At 44.6% G+C, this 13,262-nt stretch overlaps 1 protein-coding gene across 2 annotated transcripts in view; it reads right to left on the reverse strand.

The window, feature by feature from the left end:
* Positions 1-10,047, reverse strand: part of sulf2a (sulfatase 2a) — a 31,389-nt gene extending 21,342 nt beyond the window's left edge. For both annotated transcript variants that reach the window (XM_035662530.1, XM_035662529.1), the window contains exons 1-2: positions 9,941-10,047; positions 2,435-2,503 (exon numbers count right to left, since the gene is read on the reverse strand). The gene's annotated coding sequence lies outside the window, so the exon portion shown is untranslated. The remainder of the gene's footprint in view (positions 1-2,434; positions 2,504-9,940) is intronic.
* Positions 10,048-13,262: the final 3,215 nt, after the last annotated feature.

Genomic DNA, 13,262 nt, shown 5'->3' on the forward strand with positions numbered 1-13,262 from the left:
CCAGATGTCCTGCATTTTTACAGGGTGGGCAGTGAGGACATACTTGGTGTCATCCTGAGTTTGGTAAGCTCCTTGTTAAACACGACTGTGATTAAAAGCTATTAAAGCAATTATCTTAACGGCAGGAGAGCTGGCGATGGGAAGCAAAGAAGAGAGCCTTTTGTGGAAATCAGCTGAAACCTCCTTTCAGCACCATCGCCCCAGATAGCTTAAGTTAGCTGAGTGGTTATGCAATTGGCAGAAGGGATTTTTTTTTCCAAGTGTAGAGATACACACACACACACACTTTCTTCACAGCCAACCACTTCCTTACAAATAGAGAGCCTACTTCCCAGCCAGCCGATGGGAGTTGACACACAGCAAAAGAATGAGCTGCTTCAGTGTTGTTACTATAAAGCTTGGCCAGAGTGCCGAGTGGTCTCTCTGTGTGTGGCGCCGCAGGTTGGCACACTCACAGGGGGCTTTATTGGGGTGCCGTCCTGAGCATCAGGCAGCATGCCCGATGTTGACAAAGCCTGGTATCGCCTGCTGTCAGCCCATTCTGTGTGCACCCGGCGGAAAGAATCAATTAGGCCGAGCTCACAACAGAGCATTTTAATATTTGACTTTTAATCAGTGGGCAGAAGGAAGGCTGGGGCTTGGATGCAAGCTGGCAATTCCCATCTTGCTTATGTAGAAAATGAGAGGGAGGAAATTGCTCCCAGAACCCCACAATGTGCATCACATACCCCAAGGAGGATGTGAGGAATCAGTCTGAGGAGAAATTGCCACCAACAACAGGCTTATCCCCCAAAGTGTTAGGGGAAAATATCCCTTCGTCACTCACAAGATATCAAAAGTACCTTACGCAACTAGCTGCAAAAAATGGAGGAGAAATATCACATAACTCTGTTCATAAACAACCAGAGCCCTGTGGAAGGGACAGTGGTTTAAGAGAAGAAAACTGAATTGATGAGGTCTTCGCTTGGCAGATGAACTGCCTTTGAAGAGTTTCTCTTGAAGACTTTTGGTTTTTATCCTGCACTGCCGAAGGCCCCCTCTGCCAGCAAGAAGAGGAGGAAGAAAGAGAGAGGTGAATGCTGTCCTCATGCTGAGGTTTTGAAGTGGAGATCAGTCCTCAAACAGAATAGCTTACCAAAGGCACATCATTCACCTGTCTGCTGTTGGTAGTCTCACAGACAAGAAGGAAAATCAAAGTTCATCTAACTCAAACGCTGCATGGAGAAAAGTTAACGTAGCCAGGCGTGGTTTTTTTTTTCCACAAACAAAACACTAAACTGTCACGGCTATATTAGGAGCTGTTTGTAGCAAGTGGTTTGTTAATCAAAAAAGAGAGCTGATTACAGTCACGTACTGATGTTTTTGCAAGTGATAATGAGTCAGCTGTGCACAGCTGTGTACATAATGTGCCCACATGTGCTGAGAGCTGCTTCCTTTGCTGCCATCCAACTGTTCACACAGGATGACTCTGATCACAGCAGCAGCACAAGCATGTTACTGGTAAACAGCCAACAGGACAGTGGTAACACTGCAGTGGCGATGTGTCCTGGTCATGCAGATTTATTGCCTCCTCAGAACTTTGCACAAAAAGATTTGCATTTTTTTTTTACACTCAATGCCTTAAACTACTGATCTAAAGCATAAAACATGACCTGGGATATCACTGCTTGCTTTGTAAAGACATGGAGCTAGTTTACAGCCCAATGCCACAGGGGGTGAAGGCGATTTTTCAGCTGTTGATTTAATAATTCTGAGCTTTGTAGCTTGCTCATTAATTCTCATGACTATTTTCCTCAGCCTCACCTCACCCCCTCTCTCTGCTCTCTCTTCTCTTCTGTTCATAATTACCATTTGGATCAACGGCCACAGAGGGGGCATCTGCTATGGCCACAACGCAGCCGCAACACCCACAACTCTCTTTGATCATCGATTCCATCTCGGTGTAGCCAACAATAACCCTCCTCTTACTTGTGCAGAATAAAATGCTAATCACTGGCAGGCAGATCAAATGAGGTGATGTGATTTTGAGACTGACTGAAGCAGTGGGATGCGTGAGTTACCTCTGGAGGTGACAAATCTATCCCCCACAGTAAATACAGAGTTGGCATTAACTGTGGCCCGCTGCGTTGTTTGTTTCCTCTGAGGTCTGCCGAATCCATGGTAACAGGAACAATAATCAGAAGCTGTCTGATCAGGTGGAGGAGTGATACCCAGATAGGTGGAAAGATAGATAGAGTGAACTTTGCACTGTTGGGCACTGTGATTACATTTCAGTGATGAAACACATAGACACGGCCTCGCATGTACTGACCCACATCTGTGTGTAAACACAAAAATCTGCATCCACACATCGACTGTGTATATGTGTGTCAGAGAAATGAGAGGGCAGAAAGAGATTTCACTTTCACGGTGTGTAAGAGGTGAGCAGCCTTACCTTCCTTTCTAAACAAGCTGTCTCTGATGTTCTCCTCTCCCACAGAAATCAGCCTCTGACTGCCAAGTTCTGCAAGCAAACACAAAGTACCAGAGTGGATGAATAGTTGGAACATATGCAGCTTCCACTTAAGAGCACAAACAGAGCCAGACTATTTCATATCTATGCCATTCTAGCTTGTTTTTAAAAAAAAGTCTACCCATCTTGTGCACATTCTGGTTCATCTGTGCCTTATTGTCTCCATCCTACCTAACACCATAAGCCATTCGAAGTCCAGATGTCCCAGTCAACACTCCTCCCTCACACATACCCGGAGGATGGTGACACATCTGTTTTAGATGAAAACACTATGACAAACTGCAAGGAACTAAACAACCATATACGTCATGTCAGTCCACATGATTGTCACACAAGATAAAATGCATACTTGACTGATGGTGTGACGCCTGTGGAAGCAGGCAAAGTTGGTTTAATTAGACCTGTGCCAGATATAATAGTGTAAAAATGTTAGATAATTATCTCCAAACCTCCAGGACACTTTTAGAGAAAGTGATAATAATTAGTTTCTGTTTGTAATGCTATGTAAGCTGCTCTCTTTCAGCCAGGCAGACTAGTAAATCCTTATACTGCACAGGTACAGAAAAATAGCTGTTTGCACCCGGCTCTTTCCATAAAGCTGCCATCTAACACTGTCTCCAACAGCCTCTAGGTGTGATCTTGTAAGCTACAAGGCCTTGTTCTGTGTCTGCCTGTGAAAATTTTTTTGACAGGAGTGAAGCTGTCTGAGCCATGTTATGATTGGACAGGTGTCAGTGTCCAACATGTAAACATCTGAAGCAAGCCAAACCAGCTTTGACATCTCCATAACCACTCTGCAAAATCTTGGCCCTAATCTCTCTCTCTACTGATGGAGCGTCTATTTCATACATACTCTGTAGTGAAATGCTTTGTACCCAACTATGTGGTGATACACATGCACCCATTTTATGTGCAGCAAGGCTAAGAATAAAGTGGAGAGCCATATAAGCCCACATGTATCTCACTGCCAAGGCACGTCTCTGACCCCAGCTGCTCCACGCCTGAGCCAGCTCTGCCAGCCACTCATGGGCATCAAAGAAAGGTGAGGCTGGACACCTGTGCCTGTCTGTCTGTCCGTCTGTCCATCTGGAGCAATAAAAGAATCCTAAGACCTCTCTCAAGGCTTGCTTTGCATTGTAAAACATATTCCTAGATAGCTTACAAGATAGCTGACATAGACTTTTGAAGCCAAGGATGACTAGGTGGAGGAATTTCAGTTATGTGACAACAATACAAAACAGCAGACATCATTTGTTTTGACAGGATTTTATTTGGCCAAAGATGACATACACATAAACTTGCAGCATTCAGCTGACACCGCAGGCTGCAAATAGCAAAAGAGATTTACTTTCCTTTTCTCTCGCTAAAATAAAGGAGTGACAGATTTAATATAAATAAGCAGAGAGAGGGAGGAAGAAGGGAGGGGATTGGAACAGGCTGTGGGTGACAAGGCAGTGTGACAAGCGTGGCAACTGAGAGAAAATGCGACACCTGGCCTTGTCCTTGATGTGAATAAGAGGATGATACATCAAAAAGTGACAGGGCAGAAAGATGGCTACTACCCAGGCAAAGAGGAAGATGAAGAGGAACAAGAGGAGAAAGTGACTATTTTTAGCAGTGGAGTAAAAATACGCCAGGGGTTCATTTAATATTCTTTTCCACAAGACACTCCGGTGTTAATGAATCATGTTTTATTACTTGCAATAATCTCCTGTTCTTGGCAGAGTTACACTAAAACTGTAATGGCATTTTGAAGCATTCCAGCAATGAGATCAAATGCCCACGTTAACAAATTAAAGCAATCAGGCAACTCCATCCTCTTCTGAGTGAGATAAGCTGGAATGAGCCGCCAGTCTGTTGATCCTGATGAAGTTTGGCCGAGAGGGTAAATGAGTGGGAGCCCGAGGCTGTGTTGTTTTCTTTTTTTTGATTGGCTGCATTCTCCCTGTCGGGCAGGAGGCTGATTGATTTCAGTGGGCTAAAACCCCGGCTCTGCCCCTATTGATCCGCCATCCCCAGTCCTGTCTCTCCCCCAATTAAGAGTTCACTAAGCCGCCACTGTGGACCACTCCTAATGAATACTACCTTCCTGCCAACATCTCAATGTTGCATTCACTGCGCTGTCGGTCTGTGGGTGCTTTCTCACTTCAGTTCTCACTTTCATCTGCTACTCCTCCACTCCAGTCGGCATTAATGCTCAGTCACATCTGAACAATAGCAGCGGAATTGCTCTGGATTTGTGATGAGGTAGCTTCTTTTTGGGGGTGCATAATCAAGGTCAGTGGAGGAATCCCACAGTTCATTAAACATAAGCATGGGGTAGACAGTCAAAATCTCTGTACATCACTGAGAATCAATTGCTTCACCAGAGGCCAGATTTTAAGGATTAGAACGAATTGAGCTACTTTGGATATAAAAATCTGGGATGTGTCTGGGTGTCAGACGAGGAAGATCAAAAGATTCATTAGATTAGAATTAGATCAAACACAGTCAAAAGCTGTGAGGACAGACATAGGAGGAGTGTGAGAATGGTCGACATGAGAGAAGCAGAAATCCAGACAAAGGAGCCAAAAAGCTGTCTGACTCAGAATGAATTTAATTGCCAGGTACATATACAGAAACAAGGAATCTGCCTGTCTTTCTGTCATTCCCCAAAGCTGTTGGCACATCAATTTCTTGATCTATCCACCTCGAGGGTACAGCCAAAAAAAATAGTTCAGTCACAGGCCAGTTGTGCCCCGATGCACCCGGACTTAAACCCATAATCCCACTGCTTTGGTGGAGTGAGAAAATCCAATTTCAGAGATCTGTAATTCCATAAACCTTATTAGGCACAACAATGGCTGCTACACCCTGAGGGAGAGGCATGAGGGAGGGGTGAGGGTGCAGAGAGAGGGGGGTGGGTAGCTAAAGTTGTGACCAGCCTAAACACAGGGACGGAGAGAGGGTGACGAACACAGAAATAGAGATTAAGGTAGAGTTGGAGTGTAGCAAATCAGGGAAATGAAGAAGACAGAAGTGTTCTGGCACGGCTGCAATTCTAGTAAGTTACCATGACTAGGTACAACATGATGAAGTGGGTGAAGCACTAAGATTCGCAGGGTAAAATGTTCAACTTGCCAGTCAAGTCGGTGTCCTCACTGCTGGTGAATTTGTCGTCCCTGTTTCACCCTTGTCTCACATTATTCAGTGATGTCTTAAATTTGTCATAGCTCTTCATTTTTTGTTTTCTGTCTTTTTTTCTCTCATTTACTATATAATCCCTTCTTTGCTGAGCCTGAACCGGGCAGAAGGTTTTGGTTGATGTTATGTATACTTGAACAGAAGTTCAGAATAGAAAATAATCTATTTTATTTGGTTTGGACAAGTGTGTCCCACCATCACCACTGTATCCTGTATTCATTTAATCGTAACAATCAATGGGCCACTTAGACTGCTGTTATGTGAGTGCTCTCATTGATTGTTTGCCTAAATCTAGGAGAGTGGGGTGTGTCTGTTTGTTTTGCCTTACTAATGGACACCATCTCAGCACACACCTCGGTGAGAGGGGAGCCAAATGCAAGCCGTGGAGGAGACATGGACATAAAAGAAAGAAACACAGACAAGATGAGAGGAACATACAGCGGATGAATCAATACAAACTCTTCAAGTCCTTACGAGGGGGACTCAGGTGATGGAAATTCTGATCATAATAATTATGGCGATAATTATATCCACGGTGATGAGACGTTGCTTATCAGACAGAAAAATGATTGAGAAAAGTGGCTTTGAACTTGAGTAGGAATTTGGCCGTGTTTCAAAATCTCCCAATCACTGCTCTTAGCAACCGTAGTTAATTCTGTCATAAATTATTCACAACTGTAACAAAACTGTAGCAAAAGGCCACCGATAACCCTGGGGATCTAAAAGCTGATTAGAGGAGGAGATTGGAGCAAGGATTTAATACAAATTTCTGAGATATAGCGGAGCTTTAGTGACATGCTGTTTGATATTGCAGGCGAGAAGGGGCCTCTAGCCGCTGTCTCTCCTGAGACGGATAGGGCAGTGAAGCCCGTACTCTGTGGCCAGCAGGGTATAATTACATTTCCCTGTGGGGCACCTGCACCGCAGCAGCTCAGCCACATAGCGGCACGAGATTGAAATCTGATTGTTGTCCACACGTGAACATTGGGAATCTCACGTACAGACACTGTGTATGCTGAGCTGATATGGCACACTAACACATACAGAATCAAATGCACGAATAAACACACAATGACGCGTTTCTCCTTCTTCGCTCTCTACACACTGTTGAGAGAGGAGCGTTTGAGTGTCTTCGTCAAGGAGCCCCTCTGCTTTTCTACCATTACTGCTGAGAGGAGCAGCAGCACTGAGATTTACGCACTGATCTCTTGATGCCGCCTCATCGCAGGACCTGTTAACAGCATCTCATACATACAGATGAAGAGGGACTCAGAGAGGGAACACATGAGTGCTACTTACTGTCAGGCTACTTTAAATACATTTTACAGCAGCCCTCTGTGCAAGTGAATGAGTAATGAAATACTGGTTATGTTTCCAAGTTTTAAGCTGAAATTTATTTTTATTTATTAAATGGGAATTAGGGAGTTTCAATTAAGTAAATGTATGTGATTACATTTCAATATTGCAAATATAGAGAGCTACCAAGCAGCAAAATTATATTTTTAATCGAGCATTGGTAACTCTGATTATCAGTGCTCAATTAAATATGTAATTTTGCTGCTTGGTAGACATTGTGACATTTAATTGCTGCTTCCCACTTTAGATGGCATTCTGTATTTAGTTTTTTGTATTTCAACATTACTGTTATGTGCCTGAAATACGGCTCTCTTTTTTTTTTTTTTGTGTCTTTCTGGTGGAGAGAAGCCACCTAAGGGTTTGTGGTAGAATCATATGAATGCCTTGTCTACAGCAGACAAAGAAGCAGGTAAGGTACGTCAAGATGTATTAAAAAAATCTGTTTCCATCGGCTTTTATTCTGACATCTTTCCAACCTCAGCCAAGCCTAACATTTATTTTGTGACATTCCACCTTTTTTTTTCAGCTCAGTTTTTTAATGGGCAAATTAAAAATGTGCACAACAACAGATGCACCAACTGGTGTTGCTATAGACAGTAAACATGTAGAAGGACAGCAAGTGGAGCAAGTGGAAGAAGCTGTAGCTCTGAGAGGGCTGAATGAAGCTAACGGGGGACATTAGCTTTAGGACCCTCAAAAATAACCTCACTGTGTCTAACCACAAAAGGTCAAGGCGGCGGTAAAACGAGCATACACCGGCGCTGCCCTGGCTGCCTGCGGGCCCGCAGAGACCGCCGCGCGGTGTCACCTTGGCTGCTGTCACTGATATCTGCCACCTGTCATCGTGCTGCCCCTGTGGCCAGGGATGTGGCTGCGTCGACAATGGGTTTGTCGATAGCGCTATCTCTTAAGTGGCGATGGGGGAACATGTCCTCTGCATCCATCAACAGCTTGAGTCAACAGCCTTGGCGTACACATTAGCATACAATACATATTCATGCCGGTCCCTCTCTTCAAATGCATCGCCAGCCCTCCTGCACATTTTCCAGTCATTTTTACAAACGGCATGTCAAGCAGCCCATTTTTGCCGGGAGTCCCACATGGCCTCTTATGTATTCACAGCACGGCCGGTGCAAACAACATCAACAGGTCTCAAGGTCGTCACTCCCACTGACTGTGTGTGTGTCTTTGTGTGTGTGTGTGGGGGGGAGGTGTTCATGTGTCTCAGAAAGTGTGTGTGAACAAATGAAAAAGAAAAACAGTAATTGGAGAAAGATGTGAGCAAAATAAAAGGGTGTGATGACTGTGATGAGTGTGTATGTGTGTGATCAGTGATCAGAGTACAATTTATGCAGTGTGAGTGCACTCACTGCATGTTTGGGTTAATGCAAATAGGAGACTGATTTTGTGTGCACTTCCTATTACATTAGTGAGTGTAACCATGCAATTACAGCTTGGTGTGTGTAAATATAAATCTGAATAAATGTTATGTACATCTGGGTGTGTGCGTGTGTGCATGTGGGCGTGTGTGTGTGCAGCACACGGCTGCAGTCTTAACATGCCTGGGGACTAGCTGACAGGTAGACTAAGCAGGAGCATCCTCCTTCAGTCCACTGGCAACTCAGTGAGAAAAGAGGCCAGTTGATGTGGGGGTTAGAGCTTCCATGGCAGAGTGCGTTGCGATAAATAATGAATGCTTAAAGAACAGATCTCTGAAGCTTCTTTATTTTCCATCCATCCCTCTATCCTTGCATTCGTTCATCCATCCACCCATATCGCTACAAACAGCATGAGGCGTTCAGCTGTCTCTATCATAAATATTTCAGCCTCTAGGTCAGTGCTCCCACCCTCCTCCACTCCTTTGCGCTTAACCGCCACCACTTGGTGATGACACAGCCTTTTGACCCATAAAGATATTGACAAAACACTGATAGTGAGTACATTGACTGGGACCAGCCTTGTAGACTAAAGCCGTTTAGGGTTATATAGGAGTGGCAGCAGCTGCAGCGGTTGAAATGGCGACTCTTGAATGAATGCTGTGTGGCGGATACCTCCTCGATTTCTAAAAAAGGTCCCCACAAGGTAAACAAAACCAAAAAATTTAAATAAAAAAAATCCAAAACAAAACAAAAAAACGGACCAGTCCTGCCTTTGGAAAAGTAATATTTTCACTGTTGCAGTTGTTGTTTTTACTTAAATGTTAAACCCCCACACACTATTCAGCAACAGTCAGGATTATATTTGGCTTAGTAAATACAAAGCAATGCTGAGACAATGAATGTTCCATATTTCAAAACACAGCAGACTGTGAAACAGCGAGACAAAGAGAACTAATCACAAATTGCAACACCAAGATAGTCCAAAGAACTGTGAAAGCTGTGCTGACTTGTTTCACTGAGTAAAGTGGATTCACACAGATTCTGAACACAATCATGATGTGATAATTCTCCTACTAGAGTTTAATATTATGTAGAACCATGATCACTCAAAAGAGAGACACTTAAAAAAAGCCCATGGAGACCCAGCGACAGCATCCAGCCCAAAAAACTACCAACTTGTTCTACCAGATAAGCAGCAGCTCCTCTCCATGCTGCTCTGATTCAAAGCCACATACTCTGAAGAGTCCAGCATATCCGATGAACCAGAGGTCTTATCTCTCTTACCCTGATGAGCAGCGCCGTTAGCGACTCCATGCATAAATCTCAGAGGCAAACAGAACGGAGCAGAGCATTCAAGTGTAAACTAGGGCAAAGCTCCAGCACTGTACCTTCTAGATACGCTACTCTGGAAGCAAGTCCTGTGGAGGAACAAGCGATCACACACTGAGGGATACACATGCCGCTCTATGTCATCTATCACACACACAGACACAAACCCAAATCCACACACCTGTTCTGGGCAGTCCAGTACCATCCAGTCCTGTCCGGTCCGTTCAGATCCGGTCCCCTGTGCTGACAGAGTGAGGAGCTTGTCTCACCCCCCACGCAGCCCGGTGCAGACAGCTCACTGTTATAGATGCACTGACAAGTGAAAGGAGGGAGGCGTGGTTTCACATGAGATAAATAAAAGAGGGAGGGAAAGAGGGAGGAGAAAGGCTCCCGCAATCTACAATTCAATTTTGCCCTCACTCCCTTTTTCAGCAGTGTTTCTGTCCTTCTCTCTCTCCCCCTGCTTTTCTCGCTGTTATTCTATCACTCGGTCTCCTTTTCCATCTTCCTCCCGGCGTGTTATTCCTCACCGGCTCCCTGTTTCTATTAGTTTTAGTCTTTCTTCTCCTGTGTTACTTTTTCCTTGTCACATTTAACTCTGCCTCTTCCTCTCTTTCTCTCTAGGCTCTCATTCATGGGGCAGTAGCGTGTGTGTGTGTATGTGTCTGTGTGTGAGACAGTGAAACGGGGCAGCTCCGGCCATCTGTTGGAGCTTGTGAGCTTCACCTATTCACAGTCTCATAAAGGCAGAGGCACACAGAGGAGTGAGAGAGAAAGGAATGGGAGGGAACGAGGGATCAATCTTAATGCTCCAGGGGTGGGGAGGGAAGGCATAGCCTGGCACACACACCATATCTATCAGGCTGGCACCTCTGAGGCGAGCTGGCGTGGGCACGCCTGCTCACTGGGTCCAGGCAGCACAGGGGATTTGGCTCACAGTGCATGGGCATGCAGATAGAGAAGAAACGCACACCCAAATCAATTTATACACAAGCAGCACACAAAAGGCATATATAGGTGTAAGTTCTCACACACATACACACTCGAAATCCACAAAAACCAATTTCCTCTTTGACAAAACAAACAGGATCTATCAAGACGGATAATCCTACAAACTTAAAGAGACAAGGGGACAGAGGACAGGCGACAATTCTACAAACTCACACAGACACACACACAAAGCCTGCCCTGAATCCTTCCATCACAGCAGAGCTAAAGTAGGCATTTTCCTGAGCAGTTTAAGTCAACTATTTCTCCTGAGTGCCGGTGTCACATCCTATCCCTGACCAGGAGGGAGAGGTGCGGCGGAGGGTGGCGGAGGGCGGAGGCATCCATCACTGTCCGCACCAGCCGTCCCATGATGGATGCGCCTGTTTATCCCTCTCTGCAGGTTATTTAGATGCAGTCACAGCCAGAGAGATTAGTGATGGAGAACCTCTGCACCTCCTCGCTTCTCCTCCCACCCCATCTAATCAATAACACTCTTATCTATTATCTGCATTTCGAGGTATTTCTCCATGGAAATTTGAAGCAGAGAGAGTTAGAGAGATTAATTGTCCACCCCCTCTCAGTGTTTTCAATTACAACGTCTGCAATGGATCATCTATCTGTCAGCTTGGCACAGTACGGTATTTGTGTCACTGCAAAGAGATGAAAACATGCTGCTTTGAGAAAATCAAACAGTATTTTTCTGGCCATGACTGTCCCTTGCAGATGCAAAATACACTATTCAGAGCGGGGATTTGCATGGCATTTGAGGATGAAGAAAATTATATTTCCTGCTTTAACATCAGGTGCATTCAGCACTAATCCTGGTAAAAAAAAAATATGGTCATTCAAGCCAATTGAAACCATGAGCCCTTTAAAAGAATGGATTAGCCTGTTCTAACACTATTCATAATCATCTTAAAACAAAATATACTGGTGGAAATGATTTATTTCTCCACTGTGTGCATATCAGATGATGTCTGAGACTCTGAGACTGCTTACATAAAGGAGACATCTAGCTGCTCTAACATGCTGGATTACAGACAATGCCCCAGAGACAGCCATGTTTTTCCTGAGCTGTGCCGACATGCCAACACAGCAGCCCAGTGACACCACTTTAGGACATGGTTTATTCATGCTTCCACTCTCTCTCTCTCCTTCGCTCTCACGCACACTTAAGCTGTGTCATCCCACTGACCTCTAATTGGGTTCAGATCAACAGATGTATCCTCCTTCAAACCAGTGTATATGAACAGGGTAAACTCCTCTTATGTAAACTCCAGGTTGATATCTTCCAACCCTAATGGCTTCTGGGAAATTCCCACAGAGGGCCAGGAAGAAAAGACACAGAGAGAAATGGAAAGACAAAGAATGAAAAAACAAGAATACAATATCTGCATGTTTATAGAGAGAAAACACAGGAAGGGTCCAGACCTTGGGGAACAATTTTTTTGTTTTTCTGTTTTCTACTTCATTAGACACAAAGTGCGTGAGGCCTTGTGCACCACTGATGCATGATAGCGCAGAGGCAGGTGCATAAATAAGAATGAATGATTTCTATTCTAAAAGACAGCTATGTTCTATCCTGCTGAGATCTTGTCCTTGGCTGGGAGTGCGCTTTTACAAATGAATTTGTTCCTTTTCTGCACTGTGTGCCAGGCTGATAAAAATATCCCCTGTCAGCTGGCTGCGTGAAGAGGGGAGGACTCCAGTGCAAATGAGGCAGACCCCCTCACTGTCTTCTCCTCACCAGCTCTCTATCTCAGATAGCACTCCTCCTATTATTCTCTTGGTTTAGTCTAGTTGGTTCAAGGCTGACTTCCCTTCCACCACCATCACCATGCCCCCCCCCCCATCACCCCATCTCTTCTGTGATTCTCTGGCTGAATGTGTGTGTGTAAGCATTGGGACAGCTCTGCATCACCATGGCTACATTATAATGAGAAGCGGAGATAGAGAGAAGAACAGAGACAAACACAAATAAGAACAGCCCAGGAGTTGACAATGTGGGGACTCAAGGACACAGGATTGACAGAACTGAGGATGAGAGAAGTCCTGGCCACGTGAAAGAAATTCTCCTGAAAATAGCTCAGCGACTTCTGCAGGTAGAATAGTAAAAGGGCTATCCAATCTCTGAGCATGTGGCTTTAGAGGCAGACAACCACTGCCCAGCTCGCATGCACTCAAATATACTATAAATATGTCTCCAGTGTGTGTTAAAATAAAATGCCCGGACACAAAGAACGTAAACAAACATCACGGGACTCAACATATGTCCAGAGGACAGCTTTCTTGGCTAATTACAAACGCAAATAGTTGAAAGAGTCACATTCTGCATCTGGGCTCATTGCTCCTGGACTATGTTTTCTCGAGTTCCTGTGGTGCAGAAGGTCGTCAAAATGCCAGGCATGGATTAGCAGAATACCCCGACATCATTACAACCCGACAATGATGAGCGCCACACACATCATCCTGTCATGTCTAATGTATTCTCCTCTTATTTATTTCATCCCTCC

Source organism: Morone saxatilis, unplaced genomic scaffold (genome assembly GCF_004916995.1).
Source record: "Morone saxatilis isolate NCDOM2014 unplaced genomic scaffold, NCSU_SB_2.0 Contig18, whole genome shotgun sequence".
Lineage (NCBI taxonomy): Eukaryota > Metazoa > Chordata > Actinopteri > Moronidae > Morone > Morone saxatilis.